Raw genomic sequence first — 22,754 nt, 5'->3', positions numbered from 1 at the left:
AGCGCGGGTTCTTAAATAGAGAGGAGAGTTTCGGGGCGTTGCCTTCAGAGGGGTGGGGGTATTTATGGGTGGCCTTGATGTTCAGGGTTTTATGGGTGTACACTTTCTGACGGATATGACGTAGGAATAATTAAGGAAATAACTCTACCTAAAATCACGCCCCCCAATTATGACGTAGGAATATTAATAAGCTTAGGGCATACGTCATAACAAAATAGGCCGCGCCCAAAAAACCCTACTATCTACTCTTATGTAGTTGAAGGCGCAGTATAGCTCTGATAGTCTGGTGGTGACGGAAGACCACCAGCCGTTTGAACAAGCCATTCAGCATCACCTTGTTGGGCTAAGTGCAGGCACTGTCAGAGCGCAGGGCGTCCTGCCTTTGAAAGAGTTTCCGAAGTGTCCTGATGTGCCCTTTAGCAATGCCAAACAGGTCTGTGAAAATGGCATCCTTTCGCGGCACTTCAGACGCCATCTCACAGTCTAGCCGACCTGAAATGCCTGAGCCCGTTTTACCAGCAGGCTTCAACGGTAACCGTTTGAAGCAAGACGTGGCGGTGTCAGTTTCCGTAGTGTAGCGGTTATCACGTTCGCCTAACACGCGAAAGGTCCCCGGTTCGAAACCGGGCGGAAACAGCCTGCTGTGGGCCGGCCCTTTTCGTCCTGTTTGCCCTCGTGGTTCCCCGGAGGCGGTGGGTAGCTTTTCTTCATTGGAGTGCCCGAAATCGGTGCTCTCAGAGCGTCCGTCCGTCGACAGGTTGAAATTGTAAACGCTGGTGTAGCCACTTTTAATTAAAATCTGATGATGATGATGATGATGATGTTGTTGTTGTTGTTCTTGTTGTCATCGTGGTCGCCGTCATTATTATTGTTAAAGTAAAGCAGTAGTTAGATTTGTTGCTACCGTAAGGTGTAGAAGGCACAATAGCTCTGTGATTGTCTGATGGTGGCACAAGACGAGCAGCAGCTGTTTGAACAAGCCATTGAGCATCACCTTGTTGGGGTAAGTGTAAGTCTTGTCATAGCTCAGGGCATTCTTCCTTTAAAAGAGTTTCCAAAGTGTCCTGATGTGCCCTTGAGCAATGCAATATAGGTCAGTGAAAATAGAAACCTTTATCTCACAGGCAGGCCCACGGGAAACGCCTGTGCGCGTTTTACCAGCCTGCTTCGATGGGAGCCAATCGAAACCCCAGGACAGGTTGGTTTCTGTAGTGTAGTGGCTATCATGTTCGCCTCACACGCGAGAAGTCCCTGGTTCGAAACTGGGCGGAAACAACCCGCGGTGCACGCGTGCCAGTGCCGTGTTACCCGTCCTCATCTCTCTGCCCCATGGCCGGCCGTCGTTTTCTCTTCCTCGGAGTGGCAAGAAATCCTGACCTTGAGAACAAATGATCGCAGAAGGGTAGCTTTGCGAGGCGCTGGAACTGACACTTTTAAAATCGATACATGTCGTTGCTGTTGCAATACGACCGTAGCAGGATCGGTGACATTGCTGTTACTCTTATGTAGTTGAAGGCGCAAAATAGCTCTGATAGTCTGGTGGTGACGGAAGACCACCAGCCGTTTGAACAAGCCATTCAGCATCACCTTGTTGGGCTAAGTGCAGGCACTGTCTGATCGCAGGGCGTCCTGCCTTTGAAAGAGTTTCCGAAGTATCCCGAAATCGGTGCACTCAGTGCGTCCGTCCGTCGACAGGTTGAAATTGTAAACGCTGGTGTAGCCACTTTTAATTAAAATCTGATGATGATGATGATGATGTTGTTGTTGTTCTTGTTGATGTTGTTGTTGTTGTTGTTGTTCTTGTTGTCGTCGTAGTCGCCGTCATTATTAATGTTAAAGTAAAGCAGTAGTTAGATTTGTTGCTACCGTAAGGTGCAGAAGGCACAATAGCTCTGTGATTGTCTGATGGTGGCACAAGACGAGCAGCAGCTGTTTGAACAAGCCATTGAGCATCACCTTGTTGGGGTAAGTGTAAGTCTTGTCATTGCTCAGGGCGTTCTTCCTTTGAAAGAGTTTCCAAAGTGTCCTGATGTGCCCTTGAGCAATGCAAAATAGGTCAGTGAAAATAGAAACCTTTATCTCACAGGCTGGCCCACGGGAAACGCCTGTGTGCGTTTTACCAGCCGGCTTCGATAGGAGTTATTCGAAACACCAGGACGGGTTGGTTTCCGTAGTGTAGTGGCTATCACGTTCGCCTAACGCACGAAAGGTCCCCGGTTTGAAACCGGGCGGAAAGAGCCTGCTGTGGGCCGGCCCTTTTCGTCCTGCTTGCCCTCGTGGTTCCCCAGAGGCGGTAGGTGGCTTTTCTTCATTGGAGTTCCCGAAATTGTTGGACTCAGAGCGTCCGTCCGTCGACAGGTTGAAATTGTAAACGCTGGTGTAGCCACTTTTAATTAAAATCTGATGATGATGTTATTGTTCTTGTTGTTGTTGTTGTTGTTCTTGTTTTTCTTTTTGTCGTCGTGGTCGCCGTCATTATTATTGTTAAAGTAAAGCTACCGTAAGGTGTAGAAGGCACAATAGCTCTGTGATTGTCTGATGGTGGCACAAGACGAGCAGCAGCTGTTTGAACAAGCCATTGAGCATCACCTTGTTGGGGTAAGTGTAAGTCTTGTCATAGCTCAGGGCGTTCTTCCTTTGAAAGAGTTTCCAAAGTGTCCTGATGTGTCCTTGAGCAATGCAAAATAGGTCAGTGAAAATACACTCACCTAAAGGATTATTAGGAACACCATACTAATACTATGTTTGACACCCTTTCGCCTTCAGAACTGACTTAATTCTACGTGGCATTGATTCAACAAGGTGCTGAAAGCATTCTTTAGAAATGTTGGCCCATATTGATAGGATAGCATCTTGCAGTTGATGGAGATTTGTGGGATGCACATCCAGGGCACGAAGCTCCCGTTCCACCACATCCCAAAGATGCTCTATTGGGTTGAGATCTGGTGACTGTGGGGGCCAGTTTAGTACAGTGAACTCATTGTCATGTTCAAGAAACCAATTTGAAATGATTCAACCTTTGTGACATGGTGCATTATCCTGCTGGAAGTAGCCATCAGAGGATGGGTACATGGTGGTCATAAAGGGATGGACATGGTCAGAAACAATGCTCAGGTAGGCCGTGGCATTTAAACGATGCCCAATTGGCACTAAGGAGCCTAAAGTGTGCCAAGAAAACATCCCCCACACCATTACACCACCACCACCAGCCTGCACAGTGGTAACAAGGCATGATGGATCCATGTTCTCATTCTGTTTACGTCAAATTCTGACTCTACCATCTGAATGTCTCAACAGAAATCGAGACTCATCAGACCAGGCAACAACTGTCCAATTTTGGTGAGTTTGTGCAAATTGTAGCCTCTTTTTCCTATTTGTAGTGGAGATGAGTGGTACCCGGTGGGGTCTTCTGCTGTTGTAGCCCATCCGCCTCAAGGTTGTACGTGTTGTGGCTTCACAAATGCTTTGCTGCATACCTCGGTTGTAACGAGTGGTTATTTCAGTCAAAGTTGCTCTTCTATCAGCTTGAATCAGTCGGCCCATTCTCCTCTGACCTCTAGCATCAACAAGGCATTTTCGCCCACAGGACTGCCGCATACTGGATGTTTTTCCCTTTTCACACCATTCTTTGTAAACCCTAGAAATGGTTGTGCGTGAAAATCCCAGTAACTGAGCAGATTGTGAAATACTCAGACCAGCCCGTCTGGCACCAACAACCATGCCACGCTCAAAATTGCTTAAATCACCTTTCTTTCCCATTCAGACTTTCAGTTTGGAGTTCAGGAGATTGTCTTGACCAGGACCACACCCCTAAATGCATTGAAGCAACTGCCATATGATTGGTTGGTTATTGAACAGGTGTTCCTAATAATCCTTTAGGTGAGTGTAGAAACCTTTATCTCACAGGCTGGCCCACGGGAAACGCCTGTGCGCGTTTTACCAGCCGGCTTCGATGGGAGCCATTCGAAACACCAGGACAGGTCGGTTTCCGTAGTGTAGTGGCTATCACGTTCGCCTCACACGCGAAAGGTCCCTGGTTCGAAACCGGGCGGAAACAACCCGCGGTGCATGCGTGCTAGTGCACACAGTGCTGACCACAAGTGAAGGTCTGAAGACTTTGTACTTGACGACCGCTGTAAATGGTTTCTTGACAGTTGTTGAGCAGAAAGTTATTGATCTTCCGAGGGAAAGGTCTGAAATCCGGGGGGTTTGCATAGGAATCAAAAAATTCACCACGGTGGTCCTCCCTTAGATAAATAGCCAGCCAATGTTCTCCGGGCATATTTTTAGGGTGTGTGTTGATTATGTACATTGCAGGTAAATTCTTGATCTTAAATTTAGGCAGCTGATCGCAGGCGTAGACTCCTTGAAACAGTTTCCGTGAGCCGGCCAGGGCATTCATGATGTGGTTGAGCTCTCTGGTCTTCATTTTAATAATAATCATACATAACGTTTCTCCTCTGATTCACCTCAATAATGTTGTCAAACACTGCATACACGACCATATTTACAGTGCGTGGTAGAGGCTGCTTGAAACGCATCTCCAAACGCATATTGCCCGTCTTCATCAGTGAAAAATGTTGTCCACACTCTTCGTCAGGGGTCAGGTTGAAACCGTACAGGGTGTAACCGCTGCAGTATTCCCGGCGATCGATCAGCAGAGTTTGATCCTTGAGATGGCGACCCGTAGCCAGTACTAGACTGTCATATTCACGAACCGCATTGCCGTTTTCAAAGTCAGGTTGAAAAGGTCTGGATGGAACCTGCACACCATCGACGTACAACGCTATAAATTCCGCGTTATAATGTTTAAAGTTAAAGGGGTTCTTGTTGTAAACCCCGGTAAATGCATCATTATCTTCGAGACCTATAATAACCTGTTTTGGGAGCTGTCCTAGAAACAGATTTTCCTGGTTCATCACCCGTGTCCCTGCGGGGATACTGTGGACTTTCATATAGACTCTTTCGATCGGGTACTTGGCGTTTGCCGTCATTAACGCCTGCGCGTGTCCTAGTTTAACCGCCGGGGAGACGGACACTTTTTTCACAAACAGCGAGGCCGATAATATGGTCAGTTTATATTTTTCAGTATCAGGGGTCATCAGACAAAAAGCACTTTTACTACGGATCATTTTAATTTTAATGTCTACCCCGTTGAGCATGAGTTTTTCTTGGAAAAATATGTCTGCATGGATATGCCCCATTAGCTCAAAGGTCCTCCCTTCTGTTGAAGAGGCCGTTCTTTTTTGCAAACCCTTATTGAGTCCCTCTGGATCCTTGTCGTCCATAGCTTCCGGGATGTCTTTGAAGAAAAGGCCGGGGCTGAACTGTTTGCTTAGGGTCTCCTCACTATAATTAAGGATACACTCCATCATGGCTCTATAGGGGTAAGTATTGCTGCTTTGACTAATGAGCCGATCTCCCAGGGTCACATCCACCTGTGAAAACATGGTGGCCACCGGGTAATTGATGACCCCAGCGTTGGTCGTCTTCTCGATTGCATCGCCATCCTCATCAGTCACTTTACAGTTCATTAAAATAAATGTGTTATTCAAATCAATATAATCCTCGCCATTGCCAGCTATAAAAAACTCCAGAGGGGCCGTGTCTGAAATTGCAGAAAGAGGGGGAATCTCTACATATATGCTCTTATCTATACTCGTTTGAGTGTATGGAACTGTAAACAGATCCAGTTCTGATTTGACGCATTCTTCCGATAGACTGTTGACAAAAGACATGTTTAAAAGATGTATCCTGAGGCTCTATTTTTCTTTCTTTGATACTTTCTTTATGCAGGTTTTTTCTTGTGCTGCTTCCTTCTCCGAGTGTTTCCACGATATGTTGGAGAATGAGAGATTCTTCGTTTTTTGTTAGCCACGGATCTTTGTCGCCCCCTGGTGGACACATGCTGTTTCTTCTTTTACCCCCCCTCCTCGCCATTACCATGAGACCCGAACCCTCCTGATGCTCATGGCTAGCTGCCCGGTTCATAACATTGGTGAACACGTCACTAACAATATTTTTAGCCGCTGATTTCAAGTGGGGTCTGGCTATAGCAAAGCCTCTCTTAAGCAGGGGTATGGCCATTCTAAAGAGACCACGAAAGAGTCCTCCTCGACCGGCGCCATACATTGTGGGGGCTCCTACAATACCGGGCAAGCCGTTCCATCTTGCATCTTGTAATAATCCACATAGGCGCTAGGATCTACATAACCCCTCGAGGTAGCCATTTTAATAATGTACACACTGTTTCAGGGGTCGAAAATGTAGTTTGACATTAACTTTACCGAAGCGGAAGGGTACGTTGATATTCTGATCCGATTATACTTCGATCGTGATGTTGTCAAAGTGGGTCTTTGAGACTGGTACGTAGTGTGGTTTGTCATAAGTAATTGTGACCATGTCATTGCTTTTACCTTTAATAAGTACATTTCTCAAAAGGGGTACATAACTATCCCCGACCCTCTGGTGGGTTATGATATCCGTATACACATAAAGAGTGTAAAAGCCGCCCCACCACTTCTGAGAACCTGCTCTCTGTGTCAGAATAGAACCCAAATATACGCCCCAGTTGGCCGCTGGTTTGAATGCTAATACCTGGTTTTGACACCTTGTACACTCTGTTTTTAATAGGGTTGTAATATAGCTTGATGTTGGGGGTGCCTTCTGAGAACTGTTTATGCATCTCATCTAATATTTTATCCACATTGTCATAATAACCTCCTTGTATCGTGAATGTCCATTGACTCTTTTTAACATCATCAAAAATGGCGAAGGTGGCATCCTTATCTTGTAAAACAGCCCAAGTGTAAGGATACTGTATTTCCGCCAACCCCACTTCCCACGACCCCCTTAGATCTATAGATTTTCCAAATTCCAAATATTTCATTTTTAGGGTATATATCGAGAGAGGCGTTACTGGGTAGAGTCACGTAGAAGCCTCCTGATTCGATCTTGAGTATCGAAAGTAATGCCCCCAACACACCCGCGGGCATGTTGTTATAAGGATTGAATATCGCAAACCTGTTGTTCCGGGACCCAACTATTGAACTTTTCAGGCCATCCAAGCCATTTCATCAACACATATTTTTTCCGGTTCTGGGTTTTTTCAGCTAATATCTTTTCAACTCTGTATACACTGTCTTTACCCACAATAATTTTTTGTAACTCGGCTTCGTAAAACGTTCCTTCTATATTCTCCCCGTCATAGTCTTTTAACCGGTACACGGGGGGGTCTCTAGCCAACTGTTTGGTAACTGTAAAAGTACTCCTTAGCTTTGAAACGCGAACCACATCACAGATGTTGAACTTATAAGTAGTTTTTCCCTTCTTAATAAATGGTCCGTATAATTTTTTATAGACCTTAAAAGAATTACTTTGATCCACATCTATAGGCTTCATTTTAATACTGGTGTGATACCCTTGGTTGTAAGTATCGATAAAATCCTGAACTTTATCAAAATACTTGAACGTGTTGACCGCTGTAAAATATCTCCACATTTTGGTCTTTATGGTGCGGTTAAACCTCTCCACTACCGATGCCTTAAGCTCATTACCGGTGGTGAAATGATGTATTTTGTGTCTCTTCAGTAGATTCTGAAATTCTCTGTTGAGAAACTCTTTTCCTTTATCAGTCTGCAGTTTTTTAGGACATCGACCCTGGGACAATATATCCTCAAAGGCCCTTGTCACCGCCCGACCTGTTTTATTATGTAGAATGCGAGCCCAGGCATATTTTGATAACACATCGATACACATCAACATCAATTTGTGACCATTGTTATGTTTTGATAAATTTGACATATCGACTAGATCCATTTGCCATTGTGAGTCTATGTCAGTTGCATATACGCGGTTTCTTTTAAAGTTAATCCTGAGAGGTTTATGTAAGGTATAGGCGTCTTGTTCCCGTAACCATTCTGAAACAACCACATCATTAACCTTCACTCCGGCCTCAGCGAGTCCTCTTTGAAAACCCTTCTTACCCGCCAAACCCCCAATCTTGGCTGGGTTGTAGTATAGTTCCTGCATTTGGGGAGCTTGCCGAGTCATTCTGTCAAATAACCACACAGACCCACACTATGCGCAAAGTTTTTATACAAGGTTTTTTATTCAACTTCAGGAGAGCAGATACCCCTTTTTAGACATTTGAGAAAAGTATAACATACACAACAATTTTTTCTACGGTCCAGACAAAAAGAAATCAGATGATTGGTTACTTGATCTATATCAACAAATATACCTGTTTCTTTATCTTGTAGGCACACACCTCAGTTACATATGTAAATAAAACAACAATATGACCTATTTTAAAAGTAAACAGAGGTGTATTAAACATGCTCAGTAAAAGGTCATACAGATGTTGATGAAATGGCCTAATATCATTCTTGGCCCCCTTGAGCGCTTCATCCCAGTGTTCGTACCCCCCGGTCTTTGTTACAGCAGCCATTAACTTTTCCAGGTTTGAAAGTTGATCCTCATCGATGGTTAAATCTGTAGAGAAAAGGCTCGCGTTGGCTACTTTTCTGTCAAGCACATGGTGTAATAGCGCTCTCAGGTTAGCTGCAGAGTGTTGATGACAGAACCAGTTGCAGAAGCAGTCCAGGGTCTGAGGTCTTGGAGAGTAACCGCAGTCAAAGGGTTCCAGAGTGTATACAAAATCTGGGGAATAGAACCAGGGGTGATCCCGGGTTTGAAGAGGCCTGTAGAGCCTGTCGACGTCCGCAGCTTTCAGGTAAGACATTCTCTTTAATTTTCAACCATGATTGAATTGTTGCGCCTTTTATCCTATCTCTTCACTACGTCACGACACACCGCCCTCTTAGAAGAGAGTAGCCCCTGAGCCGTCAGACCCCCCTCCAAAACCCCACACGTCGTCTGTTTTATCATCGTCGTCGTCATTCAAGGGGGATATATAATCCATAATCCAGCATATTCTCCTTCTAACCAAATCCAGTTGCGAACATTTGGTCAAGATGTCAAAACCATCATTTATACAGTTTATGACCTCTTTCAAGAACGGCCAGTCCACGGCGTTAAACATAATTTCAGTAACCTGTTTTTCTGGATCCTCCACACCCCCTTCAATAGGGTTTGTAATCAGGGTACTGCTAAACAAAACCTTACGATCTGTAGTTAGAGATAGACTCTTCACCACTCTACCGTAGTTCTGCAAGCTTTCCCATTCACACCTTTCAAAACCCTGAGTCGGAGACTCCATTTCGCATTCTCTTGGACCCTCTTGCAAGCCTTCTAGAGTCTTATCCACAAGCCCCAGATCTCTCCAGGCCATCACCTTCAACCAGTCCTCATAAGAGTATTCAATTACCGTCTCAAAAGGTTCCAACGTACCCTCCTTCTCTCCCAAAGCAAAAAGCTCCACTCCAACATAGCTGGGATCCCTTTTAAAGCGGTAACCCCGTCGAGCCCCCCAGAACAACACCCAGGAGCGTTCAATCTTCAAATTGGTGAGTACAGGAACCCTTGACCGGGATTGTTTCTTGCGGGGTTTCATGTTGATGTCGCTGGACATGTTGAAGAAGCGGGATGTTTCTGATGCTGAGAATTAAAGAGGTATTGCCTAAAAGCAGCGCGGGTTCTTAAATAGAGAGGAGAGTTTCGGGGCGTTGCCTTCAGAGGGGTGGGGGTATTTATGGGTGGCCTTGATGTTCAGGGTTTTATGGGTGTACACTTTCTGACGGATATGACGTAGGAATAATTAAGGAAATAACTCTACCTAAAATCACGCCCCCCAATTATGACGTAGGAATATTAATAAGCTTAGGGCATACGTCATAACAAAATAGGCCGCGCCCAAAAAACCCTACTATCTACTCTTATGTAGTTGAAGGCGCAGTATAGCTCTGATAGTCTGGTGGTGACGGAAGACCACCAGCCGTTTGAACAAGCCATTCAGCATCACCTTGTTGGGCTAAGTGCAGGCACTGTCAGAGCGCAGGGCGTCCTGCCTTTGAAAGAGTTTCCGAAGTGTCCTGATGTGCCCTTTAGCAATGCCAAACAGGTCTGTGAAAATGGCATCCTTTCGCGGCACTTCAGACGCCATCTCACAGTCTAGCCGACCTGAAATGCCTGAGCCCGTTTTACCAGCAGGCTTCAACGGTAACCGTTTGAAGCAAGACGTGGCGGTGTCAGTTTCCGTAGTGTAGCGGTTATCACGTTCGCCTAACACGCGAAAGGTCCCCGGTTCGAAACCGGGCGGAAACAGCCTGCTGTGGGCCGGCCCTTTTCGTCCTGTTTGCCCTCGTGGTTCCCCGGAGGCGGTGGGTAGCTTTTCTTCATTGGAGTGCCCGAAATCGGTGCTCTCAGAGCGTCCGTCCGTCGACAGGTTGAAATTGTAAACGCTGGTGTAGCCACTTTTAATTAAAATCTGATGATGATGATGATGATGATGTTGTTGTTGTTGTTCTTGTTGTCATCGTGGTCGCCGTCATTATTATTGTTAAAGTAAAGCAGTAGTTAGATTTGTTGCTACCGTAAGGTGTAGAAGGCACAATAGCTCTGTGATTGTCTGATGGTGGCACAAGACGAGCAGCAGCTGTTTGAACAAGCCATTGAGCATCACCTTGTTGGGGTAAGTGTAAGTCTTGTCATAGCTCAGGGCATTCTTCCTTTAAAAGAGTTTCCAAAGTGTCCTGATGTGCCCTTGAGCAATGCAATATAGGTCAGTGAAAATAGAAACCTTTATCTCACAGGCAGGCCCACGGGAAACGCCTGTGCGCGTTTTACCAGCCTGCTTCGATGGGAGCCAATCGAAACCCCAGGACAGGTTGGTTTCTGTAGTGTAGTGGCTATCATGTTCGCCTCACACGCGAGAAGTCCCTGGTTCGAAACTGGGCGGAAACAACCCGCGGTGCACGCGTGCCAGTGCCGTGTTACCCGTCCTCATCTCTCTGCCCCATGGCCGGCCGTCGTTTTCTCTTCCTCGGAGTGGCAAGAAATCCTGACCTTGAGAACAAATGATCGCAGAAGGGTAGCTTTGCGAGGCGCTGGAACTGACACTTTTAAAATCGATACATGTCGTTGCTGTTGCAATACGACCGTAGCAGGATCGGTGACATTGCTGTTACTCTTATGTAGTTGAAGGCGCAAAATAGCTCTGATAGTCTGGTGGTGACGGAAGACCACCAGCCGTTTGAACAAGCCATTCAGCATCACCTTGTTGGGCTAAGTGCAGGCACTGTCTGATCGCAGGGCGTCCTGCCTTTGAAAGAGTTTCCGAAGTATCCCGAAATCGGTGCACTCAGAGCGTCCGTCCGTCGACAGGTTGAAATTGTAAACGCTGGTGTAGCCACTTTTAATTAAAATCTGATGATGATGATGATGATGTTGTTGTTGTTCTTGTTGATGTTGTTGTTGTTGTTGTTGTTCTTGTTGTCGTCGTAGTCGCCGTCATTATTAATGTTAAAGTAAAGCAGTAGTTAGATTTGTTGCTACCGTAAGGTGCAGAAGGCACAATAGCTCTGTGATTGTCTGATGGTGGCACAAGACGAGCAGCAGCTGTTTGAACAAGCCATTGAGCATCACCTTGTTGGGGTAAGTGTAAGTCTTGTCATTGCTCAGGGCGTTCTTCCTTTGAAAGAGTTTCCAAAGTGTCCTGATGTGCCCTTGAGCAATGCAAAATAGGTCAGTGAAAATAGAAACCTTTATCTCACAGGCTGGCCCACGGGAAACGCCTGTGTGCGTTTTACCAGCCGGCTTCGATAGGAGTTATTCGAAACACCAGGACGGGTTGGTTTCCGTAGTGTAGTGGCTATCACGTTCGCCTAACGCACGAAAGGTCCCCGGTTTGAAACCGGGCGGAAAGAGCCTGCTGTGGGCCGGCCCTTTTCGTCCTGCTTGCCCTCGTGGTTCCCCAGAGGCGGTAGGTGGCTTTTCTTCATTGGAGTTCCCGAAATTGTTGGACTCAGAGCGTCCGTCCGTCGACAGGTTGAAATTGTAAACGCTGGTGTAGCCACTTTTAATTAAAATCTGATGATGATGTTATTGTTCTTGTTGTTGTTGTTGTTGTTCTTGTTTTTCTTTTTGTCGTCGTGGTCGCCGTCATTATTATTGTTAAAGTAAAGCTACCGTAAGGTGTAGAAGGCACAATAGCTCTGTGATTGTCTGATGGTGGCACAAGACGAGCAGCAGCTGTTTGAACAAGCCATTGAGCATCACCTTGTTGGGGTAAGTGTAAGTCTTGTCATAGCTCAGGGCGTTCTTCCTTTGAAAGAGTTTCCAAAGTGTCCTGATGTGTCCTTGAGCAATGCAAAATAGGTCAGTGAAAATACACTCACCTAAAGGATTATTAGGAACACCATACTAATACTATGTTTGACACCCTTTCGCCTTCAGAACTGACTTAATTCTACGTGGCATTGATTCAACAAGGTGCTGAAAGCATTCTTTAGAAATGTTGGCCCATATTGATAGGATAGCATCTTGCAGTTGATGGAGATTTGTGGGATGCACATCCAGGGCACGAAGCTCCCGTTCCACCACATCCCAAAGATGCTCTATTGGGTTGAGATCTGGTGACTGTGGGGGCCAGTTTAGTACAGTGAACTCATTGTCATGTTCAAGAAACCAATTTGAAATGATTCAACCTTTGTGACATGGTGCATTATCCTGCTGGAAGTAGCCATCAGAGGATGGGTACATGGTGGTCATAAAGGGATGGACATGGTCAGAAACAATGCTCAGGTAGGCCGTGGCATTTAAACGATGCCCAATTGGCACTAAGGAGCCTAAAGTGTGCCAAGAAAACATCCCCCACACCATTACACCACCACCACCAGCCTGCACAGTGGTAACAAGGCATGATGGATCCATGTTCTCATTCTGTTTACGTCAAATTCTGACTCTACCATCTGAATGTCTCAACAGAAATCGAGACTCATCAGACCAGGCAACAACTGTCCAATTTTGGTGAGTTTGTGCAAATTGTAGCCTCTTTTTCCTATTTGTAGTGGAGATGAGTGGTACCCGGTGGGGTCTTCTGCTGTTGTAGCCCATCCGCCTCAAGGTTGTACGTGTTGTGGCTTCACAAATGCTTTGCTGCATACCTCGGTTGTAACGAGTGGTTATTTCAGTCAAAGTTGCTCTTCTATCAGCTTGAATCAGTCGGCCCATTCTCCTCTGACCTCTAGCATCAACAAGGCATTTTCGCCCACAGGACTGCCGCATACTGGATGTTTTTCCCTTTTCACACCATTCTTTGTAAACCCTAGAAATGGTTGTGCGTGAAAATCCCAGTAACTGAGCAGATTGTGAAATACTCAGACCAGCCCGTCTGGCACCAACAACCATGCCACGCTCAAAATTGCTTAAATCACCTTTCTTTCCCATTCAGACTTTCAGTTTGGAGTTCAGGAGATTGTCTTGACCAGGACCACACCCCTAAATGCATTGAAGCAACTGCCATATGATTGGTTGGTTATTGAACAGGTGTTCCTAATAATCCTTTAGGTGAGTGTAGAAACCTTTATCTCACAGGCTGGCCCACGGGAAACGCCTGTGCGCGTTTTACCAGCCGGCTTCGATGGGAGCCATTCGAAACACCAGGACAGGTCGGTTTCCGTAGTGTAGTGGCTATCACGTTCGCCTCACACGCGAAAGGTCCCTGGTTCGAAACCGGGCGGAAACAACCCGCGGTGCATGCGTGCTAGTGCACACAGTGCTGACCACAAGTGAAGGTCTGAAGACTTTGTACTTGACGACCGCTGTAAATGGTTTCTTGACAGTTGTTGAGCAGAAAGTTATTGATCTTCCGAGGGAAAGGTCTGAAATCCGGGGGGTTTGCATAGGAATCAAAAAATTCACCACGGTGGTCCTCCCTTAGATAAATAGCCAGCCAATGTTCTCCGGGCATATTTTTAGGGTGTGTGTTGATTATGTACATTGCAGGTAAATTCTTGATCTTAAATTTAGGCAGCTGATCGCAGGCGTAGACTCCTTGAAACAGTTTCCGTGAGCCGGCCAGGGCATTCATGATGTGGTTGAGCTCTCTGGTGTTCATTTTAATAATAATCATACAGAACGTTTCTCCTCTGATTCACCTCAATAATGTTGTCAAACACAGCATACACGACCATATTTACAGTGTGTGGTAGAGGCTGCTTGAAACGCATCTCCAAACGCATATTGCCCGTCTTCATCAGTGAAAAATGTTGTCCACACTCTTCGTCAGGGGTCAGGTTGAAACCATACAGGGTGTAACCGCTGCAGTATTCCCGGCGATCGATCAGCAGAGTTTGATCCTTGAGATGGCGACCCGTAGCCAGTACTAGACTGTAATATTCACGAACCGCATTGCCGTTTTCAAAGTCAGGTTGAAAAGGTCTGGATGGAACCTGCACACCATCGACGTACAATGCTATAAATTCCGCGTTATAATGTTTAAAGTTAAAGGTGTTCTTGTTGTAAACCCCGGTAAATGCATCATTATCCACGAGACCTATAATAACCTGTTTTGGGAGCTGTCCTAGAAACAGATTTTCCTGGTTCATCACCCGTGTCCCTGCGGGGATACTGTGGACTTTCATATAGACTCTTTCGATCGGGTACTTGGCGTTTGCCGTCACTAACGCCAGCGCGTGTCCTAGTTTAACCGCCGGGGAGACGGACACTTATTTCACAAACAGCGAGGCCGATAATATGGTCAGTTTATATTTTTCCGTATCAGGGGTCATCAGACAAAAAGCACTTTTACTACGGATCATTTTAATTTTAATGTCTACCCCGTTGAGCATGAGTTTTTCTTGGAAAAATATGTCTGCATGGATATGCCCCATTAGCTCAAAGGTCCTCCCTTCTGTTGAAGAGGCCGATCTTTTTTGCAAACCCTTATTGAGTCCCTCTGGATCCTTGTCGTCCATAGCTTCCGGGATGTCTTTGAAGAGAAGGCCGGGGCTGAACTGTTTGCTTAGGGTCTCCTCACTATAATTAAGGATACACTCCATCATGGCTCTATAGGGGTAAGTATTGCTGCTTTGACTAATGAGCCGATCTCCCAGGGTCACATCCACCTGTGAAAACATGGTGGCCACCGGGTAATTGATTAATTGATGACCCCAGCGTTGGCCGTCTTCTCGATTGCATCGCCATCCTAATCAGTCACTTTACAGTTCATTAAAATAAATGTGTTATTCAAATCAATATAATCCTCGCCATTGCCAGCTATAAAAAACTCCAGAGGGGCCGTGTCTGAAATTGCAGAAAGAGGGGGAATCTCTACATATATGATCTCATCTATACTCGTTTGAGTGTATGGAACTGTAAACAGATCCAGTTCTGATTTGACGCATTCTTCCGATAGACTGTTGACAAAAGACATGTTTAAAAGATGTATCCTGAGGCTCTATTTTTCTTTCTTTGAGACTTTCTTTTTGCAGGTTTTTTCTTGTGCTGCTTCCTTCTCCGAGTGTTTCCACGATATGTTGGAGAATGAGAGATTCTTCGTTTTTTGTTAGCCACGGATCTTCGTCGCCCTGGTGGACACATGCTGTTTCTTCTTTTACCCTTCCTCCTCGCCATTACCATGAGACCCGAACCCTCCTGATGCTCATGGCTAGCTGCCCGGTTCATAACATTGGTGAACACGTCACTAACAATATTTTTAGCCGCTGATTTCAAGTGGGGTCTGGCTATAGCAAAGCCTCTCTTAAGCAGGGGTACGGCCATTCTAAAGAGACCATGAAAGAGTCCTCCTAGACCGGCGCCATACATTGTGGGGGCTCCTACAAAACCGGGCAAGCCGTTCCCGGCTTGCATCTTGTAATAATCCACATAGGCGCTAGGATCTACATAACCCCTCGAGGTAGCCATTTTAATAATGTACAAACTGTTTCAGGGGTCGAAAATGTAGTTTGACAATAACTTTACTGAAGCGGAAGGGTACGTTGATATTCTGATCCGATTTGACTTCGATCGTGATGTTGTCAAAGTGGGTCTTTGAGACTGGTACGTAGTGTGGCTTGTCATAAGTAATTGTGACCATGTCATTGCTTTTACCTTTAATAAGTACATTTCTCAAAAGGGGGACATAACTATCCCCGACCCTCTGGTGGGTTATGATATCCGTATACACATAAAGAGTGTAAAAGCCGCCCCACCACTTCTGAGAACCTGCTCTCTGTGTCAGAATAGATCCCAAATATACGCCCCAGTTGGCCGCTGGTTTGAATGCTAATACCTGGTTTTGACACCTTGTACACTCTGTTTTTAATAGGGTTGTAATATAGCTTGATGTTGAGGGTGCCTTCTGAGAACTGTTTATGCATCTCATCTAATATTTTATCCACATTGTCATAATAACCTCCTTGTATCGTGAATGTCCATTGACTCTTTTTAACATCATCAAAAATGGCGAAGGTGGCATCCTTATCTTGTAAAACAGCCCAAGTGTAAGGATACTGTATTTCCGCCAACCCCACTTCCCACGACCCCCTTAGATCTATAGATTTTCCAAATTGTACCGTGTAACTGGATATTTCATTTTTAGGGTATATATCGAGAGAGGCGTTACTGGGTAGAGTCACGTAGAAGCCTCCTGATTCCATCTTGAGTATCGAAAGTAATGCCCACAACACACCCGCGGGCAAGTTGTTATAAGGATTGAATATCGCAAACCTGTTGTTCCGGGACCCAACTATTGAACTTTTCAGGCCATCCAAGCCATTTCATCAACACATATTTTTTCCGGTTCTGGGTTTTTTCAGCTAATATCTTTTCAACTCTGTATACACTGTCTTTACCCACAATATTTTTTTGTAACTCGGCTTCGTAAAACGTTCCTTCTATATCCTCCCCGTCATAGTCTTTTAACCGGTACACGGGTGGGTCTCTAGCCAACTGTTCGGTAACTGTAAAATATTCGTCAGAAAATGTTTCTTCATAACCTTTGGCAAAAGTACTCCTTAGCTTTGAAACGCGAACCACATCACCGATGTTGAACTTATAAGTAGTTTTTCCCTTCTTAATAAATGGTCCGTATAATTTTTTATAGACCTTAAAAGAATTACTTTGATCAACATCTTTAGGCTTCATTTTAATACTGGTGTGATACCCTTGGTTGTAAGCATCGATAAAATCCTGAACTTTATCAAAATACTTGAACGTGTTGACCGCTGTAAAATATCTCCACATTTTGGTCTTTATGGTGCGGTTAAACCTCTCCACTACCGATGCCCTAAGCTCATTACCGGTGGTGAAATGATGTATTTTGTGTCTCTTCAGTAGATTCTGAAATTCTCTGTTGAGAAACTCTTTTCCTTTATCAGTCTGCAGTTTTTTAGGACATCGACCCTGGGACAATATATCCTCAAAGGCCCTTGTCACCGCCCGACCTGTTTTATTATGTAGAATGCGAGCCCAGGCATATTTTGATAACACATCGATACACATAAACATCAATTTGTGACCATTGTTATGTTTTGATAAATTTGACATATCGACTAGATCCATTTGCCATTGTGAGTCTATGTCAGTTGCATATACGCGGTTTCTTTTAAAGTTAATCCTGAGAGGTTTATGTTAGGTATAGGCGTCTTGTTCCCGTAACCATTCTGAAACAACCACATCATTAACCTTCACTCCGGCCTCAGCGAGTCCTCTTTGAAAACCCTTCTTACCCGCCAAACCCCCAATCTTGGCTGGGTTGTAGTATAGTTCCTGTATTTGGGGAGCTTGCCGAGTCATTCTGTCAAATAACCACACAGACCCACACTATGCGCAAAGTTTTTATACAAGGTTTTTTATTCAACTTCAGGAGAGCAGATACCCCTTTTAAGACATTTGAGAAAAGTATAACATACACAACAATTTTTTCTACGGTCCAGACAAAATGAAATCAGATGATTGGTTACTTGATCTATATCAACAAATATACCTGTTTCTTTATCTTGTAGGCACACACCTCAGTTACATATGTAAATAAAACAACATTATGACCTATTTTAAAATTAAACAGAGGTGTATTAAACATGCTCAGTAAAAGGTCATACAGATGTTGATGAAATGGCCTAATATCATTCTTGGCCCCCTTGAGCCCTTCATCCCAGTGTTCGTACCCCCCGGTCTTTGTTACAGCAGCCATTCACTTTTCCAGGTTTGAAAGTTGATCCTCATCGATGGTTAAATCTGTAGAGAAAAGGCTCGCGTTGGCTACTTTTCTGTCAAGCACATGGTGTAATAGCGCTCTCAGGTTAGCTGCAGAGTGTTGATGACAGAACCAGTTGCAGAAGCAGTCCAGAACATTCCCCATGTTCAAAGTCCCTTAGTTCAGGTCAGAGTCTGAATCAGTGGCGTAGATGTCGAATTCTTCGTCGCTGCCCCCAGCTTTAACTTCTTTACGGAAGAAATAAGCTTTTAGCTTGCCAGCGGTTTTTCTACTCGGCTCATCCAGGTCATTGAGCAGCTGCCCAAGTTTCTCTATTATAAACGGCTCCTTTTTCAGCTCCAGCAAAATCTCATCTATGATTTTCTGGACTTGTCCCACAGTGACATGTATGTGGGAGTAAGAGAGCGCCTTGATTAGTGCCGGTTTCAGCCACGGTTTGTTCAGTCTTCTGTAAAACACGTTGAAATAGAACAGGAAATAGTAACGGTCTGGTTCAAACAAACAACTGTGTCTCAACTGACTGGGGTGATTCACTTCACACCCCCGACAGACTTCTTTCAGAGCTCGGTCGATGAGAGCACTCAGAATATACACCAGGGTGCTTTTAACCACTCTGCTTACTTGGTCACATACCCCGGGCATAAATCCTGCGTCTTCATCACGCCCCCGGGACAGTCCGATGCTCATTGGGTCGCCTGGTGGTTTGTGGGGTGTTTCTCCATCCATTGGACTGACCCCCTCCTGAGACGCACAGACGGTAGACAGTTCGGCAAAATCGAGGCCCTCCATGAGCTCCAGAGGCTGGGGATCCCCGAGACTCATTTGGACATCCATCGCACCGCATGTTGTTTCGTCCTGAGGGACCGGGGTCTGAGGTCTTGGAGAGTAACCACAGTCAAAGGGTTCCAGAGTGTATACAAAATCTGGGGAATAGAACCAGGGGTGATCCCGGGTTTGAAGAGGCCTGTAGAGCCTGTCGACGTCCGCAGCTTTCGGGTAAGACATTCTCTTTAATTTTAAACCATGAATGAATTGTTGCACCTTTTATCCTATCTCTTCACTACGTCACGACACACCGCCCTCTTAGAAGAGAGTAGCCCCTGAGCCGTCAGACCCCCCTCCAAAACCCCACACGTCGTCTGTCGTAGTTCTGCAAGCTTTCCCATTCACACCTTTCAAAACCCTGAGTCGGAGACTCCATTTCGCATTCTCTTGGACCCTCTTGCAAGCCTTCTAGAGTCTTATCCACAAGCCCCAGATCTCTCCAGGCCATCACCTTCAACCAGTCCTCATAAGAGTATTCAATTACCGTCTCAAAAGGTTCCAACGTACCCTCCTTCTCTCCCAAAGCAAAAAGCTCCACTCCAACATAGCTGGGATCCCTTTTAAAGCGGTAACCCCGTCGAGCCCCCCAGAACAACACCCAGGAGCGTTCAATCTTCAAATTGGTGAGTACAGGAACCCTTGCCCGGGATTGTTTCTTGCGGGGTTTCATGTTGATGTCGCTGGACATGTTGAAGAAGCGGGATGTTTCAGAAGCTGAGAATTAAAGAGGTATTGCCTAAAAGAAGCGCGGGTTCTTAAATAGAGAGGAGAGTTTCGGGGCGTTGCCTTCAGAGGGGTGGGGGTATTTATGGGTGGCCTTGTTGTTCAGGGTTTTATGGGTGCACACTTTCTGACGGATATGACGTAGGAATAATTAAGGAAATAACTCTACCTAAAATCACGCCCCCCAATTATGACGTAGGAATATTAATAAGCTTAGGGCATACGTCATAACAAAATAGGCCGCGCCCAAAAAACCCTACTATCTACTCTTATGTAGTTGAAGGCGCAGTATAGCTCTCATAGTCTGGTGGTGACGGAAGACCACCAGCCGTTTGAACAAGCCATTCAGCATCACCTTGTTGGGTTAAGTGCAGGCACTGTCAGAGCGCAGGGCGTCCTGCCTTTGAAAGAGTTTCCGAAGTGTCCTGATGTGCCCTTTAGCAATGCCAAACAGGTCTGTGAAAATGGCATCCTTTCGCCGCACTTCTCACAGCCTAGCCGACCTGAAACACCTGAGCCCGTTTTACCAGCAGGCTTTAAGGGTAACCATTTGAAGCAAGAGGCAGCGGTGTCAGTTTCCGTAGTGTAGTGGTTATCACGTTCGCCTAACGCGAGAAAGGTCCCCGGTTCGAAACCGGGCGGAAACAGCCTAGTGTGGGCTGGCCCTTTTCGTCATGCTTGCCCTCGTGGTTCCCCGGAGGCGGTGGGTGTCTTTTCTTCATTGGAGTGCCCGCAATCGATGCACTCAGAGCGTCCGTCCGTCGACAGGTTGAAATTGTAAACACTGGTGTAGCCACTTTTAATTAAAATCTGATGATGATGATGATGATGATGTTGTTGTTGTTGTTCTTGTTGTCATCGTGGTCGCCGTCATTATTATTGTTAAAGTAAAGCAGTAGTTAGATTTGTTGCTACCGTAAGGTGTAGAAGACAACAGTTGGTATGGCGTGTGATATCAAAACATTCAGAATACTTTTAACCTATATAATTTATAAGCTTTGTAAAATAAACCCAAATATCTCTTTTGCGGGGATAAACGCTGTTCTGAGTAGTTTGTGACTTGTTTAATACCAAACAAAGCATCGCTATAAAAAAAAAAAAAAAAATCACTGTAAAAGCGCTAGTTATTTTTGATCTTTATAGTTATTTTCTAGGCTCAGGTTGTTTTTTAGCGCTTATAAAGGCCTGAAATATTCTTAGTGGTTGTTGACTATAGGTCTTGATGCTTAAAAATGTTTTTTTGAGAGACCAAAAGGTTCTAATAAAAGTTTAGAGTAGAGAGGAGAGAGATCGTCTCCATCTTGGTTTCTATTTGAAATTTGATGCAGTGTCATTTTATTGGTTGGTTTTGATATGTTAATTGGTAACAGGGTGGCACAAAGGCCAGACCAGAACAATGCCTTACAAACAGATCCGGCATGTGGCCATCAGTATAAGTATGAAGGTCTGGTCTTCAGCTCGACAGACTCATACTGACCTTTCGATTTAAGACTAAAGATCAACAATGTCCGGAAACAACATCAGCGATTCGATTTAAACGAGTTTTTAGGCAAGTCTTCAGATTATTTTCATTGACTCAGAGCGTGTTGTGTGCATGTATTGTAAATAAGGCTATAACATCTGTTTTAAGTTCTGTAAAATTATTTTTCAACCAGTCAACAGGAGTTAATTCCCAACGCTGAGGAGATCATCTGGAACAACGACGGTAAGATTTTTGTGTTTGCGCTGATGGGTTCTTATGCATGGGTGTGTGTGGTTTTGAAGCGGCTCATTAGAGTTATGAAAACGTTTTAATATATATTAATGCCGGTCTCTTTAATTACACAGAAACTATCGAAAGGCCTGTGATTAATGTCTCCGAGGATCGACCAAGAGAAATGGTTGTCCCTAGACAGGCTGTCTGCCGACCGGGTAAGAACTAAACCCCTGTTTGTTTGTATAACGTTTCTGTAAGATGTTTGAGTCCAGTTTTGTTAATTTTAAAAAATTATCCTGTCTAACAGTATTAAGAAACGTGGTTCGAGACAACGAAAGGCCTTCCACATCGAGGGCTTGTTTCGTTTTACCTTCGAGAACCGTAACCTTTCAAGAATCTGAAAGGCCGTTAGCCCCGGTATCTGATAGCTGTGAGTATATGTCTGCAGCCTGTAAGAGGTTAAAGCTTCTTATAAAGCGGTGTGGTTAAAGGTTAAACATGTCTCTTACCTTCACAGCGGTGCAAAAAGCTAAACCAGCCGAAAAACATAAGAAACGATTATTCTGTGGAGGTAAGTAAGATCTTTCAAACTTTAATGTTTTTAAAAGGGCTTTGTTTGCCCGTTGATGGCTAATATTTAAGCGATGGGTGACCATTTCCTGTAGGGCGGGGGGTTCTGGGAAAGATCTTTAGAAGTCCGGACAGGTCTATGCTTGTTTCTGGGGAACGTGTTTAGAAATGACCGATTGCCGTACCGTCTGGTTAGGAAGTAAAGACGTCCGAAAGGGTTTAGTAAGTTGTTTGGCTTATCTCCCGCTATTATACTTCTGTTTTAAAGTGGTTGTAGGAAAAGGCTTGAAGGTGTTCATTGTATTTAATATTTAAACAGATCGTGAAAACGTTTGTGAAACAGGAAGTCCCGGGATCAGGAAGCGTTTACACTTGGAAGGTTCGTTTAAAAATGAAATGTTGTTGTGTGTGTGTGTGTTTTATTAACAATATTACAGTTTTTAAAGAAACATTTAAGAAACAGTTTATTTACAGCGGCTTCTCTGTTTTACATTTATTATCAAGTCCTAATAAATATATTGTCTGTAAATAATAAGGCGTTGTAGTGAATGTCTAAGGCTATTTTCAAAGGTTTAAAAAAGCTAAAGGTTTTGAATGTCCTGGACATGTTGTTTTAAGTTTGATTTCTGTCACCGTTTAAAGATGTAAATGTAATGTATATTTTTATTCTTCCCAAGACTCTTGGGATAGTCATTCTGTGGATGAGCTATTGAGGACAATTACCCCGTCTAAGTGGGATCAAACATCTTCCCCGGTGAGATCACCGATAGGATCCCCCACGGTGGTCTTGGAGACCCCCCAACATCTACTCAGGCCACAGCC

At 44.8% G+C, this 22,754-nt stretch overlaps 5 non-coding genes across 5 annotated transcripts; all 5 read left to right on the top strand.

The window, feature by feature from the left end:
* The first annotated feature begins 563 nt into the window (after positions 1-563).
* trnav-aac (transfer RNA valine (anticodon AAC)) lies at positions 564-636 on the top strand. Its single transcript has one exon. It is a non-coding gene; the product is annotated as a tRNA-Val (tRNA).
* Positions 637-3,984: 3,348 nt separating this feature from the next.
* On the top strand, positions 3,985-4,057 carry trnav-cac (transfer RNA valine (anticodon CAC)). The gene has a single exon. It is a non-coding gene; the product is annotated as a tRNA-Val (tRNA).
* Positions 4,058-10,151: 6,094 nt separating this feature from the next.
* trnav-aac (transfer RNA valine (anticodon AAC)) lies at positions 10,152-10,224 on the top strand. The gene has a single exon. It is a non-coding gene; the product is annotated as a tRNA-Val (tRNA).
* A 3,348-nt stretch (positions 10,225-13,572) lies between these two features.
* trnav-cac (transfer RNA valine (anticodon CAC)) lies at positions 13,573-13,645 on the top strand. Its single transcript has one exon. It is a non-coding gene; the product is annotated as a tRNA-Val (tRNA).
* Positions 13,646-20,240: 6,595 nt separating this feature from the next.
* On the top strand, positions 20,241-20,313 carry trnav-aac (transfer RNA valine (anticodon AAC)). Its single transcript has one exon. It is a non-coding gene; the product is annotated as a tRNA-Val (tRNA).
* The last annotated feature ends 2,441 nt before the right edge of the window (positions 20,314-22,754 follow it).

This window comes from Amia ocellicauda, assembly GCF_036373705.1.
Source record: "Amia ocellicauda isolate fAmiCal2 chromosome 11 unlocalized genomic scaffold, fAmiCal2.hap1 SUPER_11_unloc_3, whole genome shotgun sequence".
NCBI lineage: Eukaryota > Metazoa > Chordata > Actinopteri > Amiiformes > Amiidae > Amia > Amia ocellicauda.
This window is presented reverse-complemented; position numbering and strand designations above follow the sequence as displayed.